Here is a 1,567-nt window from a genome sequence, read left to right as displayed (position 1 = left end):
TCTGATTTCTAGCTAAAGCTCTTCACCAGATGGGTTAGATTAGTTGTGTTCAGAGTTTCTCTCCTTTTTTCTTTGATAAAGTGGGCTAAGAGCTTAGCGGGTCTCTGCAGTGTTCCATAAAAGCAGAGAAGTGGCCCAAATAAAGAACGCAGCAGCTGAGCAATGCCTGCAGGGAGGGACATGACAATATCTTTCTGACTTTTCACTTATTTCAAGTTAGTTTCCTCAGTTCTGAATCTTCCAGAATCTTTCACCTTCAACATTTTCACCCAAGATGTTAAGGAGAATAGGAGTAACAGGCTTGGCTTGTCTCAGTGCAAGCCAGAGGTATTGATAAAACAGGGCATATTCAAAGGATACTTGAGGGGAACGGGGAGAAGAGCAGGGCATACACCGCACCATTGTCATCTTGATAAACAAATTCTGAACAAATGGCAGTTGGCTGGACGCCTTCATGTCAAACAATGAAGACCCACAATCCCAAAAGCTAGCTCTCCAAGTCTTTGGGCAGGGTCCTCTGCTCTTAAAGATCCATAGAGATATTATCTACTTATCAAAGTACAAGATATTCTGGAATGTTCTTTATACCTTTAGGATAATTTCTTGTAGAAGTGGGATATTAGTTAAACCCTGTCCTTCTCTAACTAAAACACTTTTGCACTCATACCAGTACTCTAATACTCTGCATTGTTCATACCCTGTGATAGAATTTCCTCATATGGGACCTTCAACCTGACTTTCAGTTGGAGCTCAGAATTTAAGACACAGCTATACCAGATTGCTAAAGAAATTGAATATCCTATTTGCTTCTGGCCTAGGCCTTCCCATTTTCCTTTTTTTTAAAAAAAGCCATTTACCAAAAACCATAACAGCTAGAATTGCATTTTTTTCTTTGACAATCATGTGCGTGTGAAACATTTACAAGATTAAAATGTAAAGAAAGCTGAATGCCTGGAAAAGCTTTTTATCTCATACAATCATAAACATGTCCAAGCCTCACTTTGGACTACACAGAACCACTGGCACAGTTGAAACATGGTAATATTCAATTCTCAGCACAACTGGGGGAAGGCAAAAGTATAATTTCACAGAAGAGTTATAAAAGCATTATGGACAGACCAGAATTAGAGAACTCAGTATTTGTCTTTCTGAGAGATTTTGCCATCCACCAATTGTGGGACTTTAGGGAGAAAAATACCTTGCCCTTAATTCTTTCTAACATATCATGACTTAAATGATCAGTAACCACAAAAAAGATACAATCTAAAATATGAGGTTTCGTTAATTACAGAGCATCAATAGCAATGAAGTTGTTTGTCTTCAGGTTACTGGATATTACACTGATTTATATTCAGAACCCAAAAGAGAGAGGAAACTAATAATGTGAAAGCAAATGCTTACTTTTAAGTAATACACTGGCAGAGACTGCTGAAGAATCAAATTGTCAACCACAAAGGTTTTCTGGTTGACAAGAAAAGTCCTTTATAGTTTAACAACATATCTTTAAGTAAAACATCACTTGTTAAGAAAATAGGATCTATTCTTGGCCATATATTTTTACCTTAAT

The sequence above is a fragment of the Myotis davidii genome, unplaced genomic scaffold (assembly GCF_000327345.1).
Source record: "Myotis davidii unplaced genomic scaffold, ASM32734v1 scaffold175, whole genome shotgun sequence".
In the NCBI taxonomy this organism is placed as follows: Eukaryota; Metazoa; Chordata; class Mammalia; order Chiroptera; family Vespertilionidae; genus Myotis; species Myotis davidii.
The sequence above is the reverse complement of the archived record's forward strand: the minus strand, read 5'-3'. Positions refer to the sequence as shown.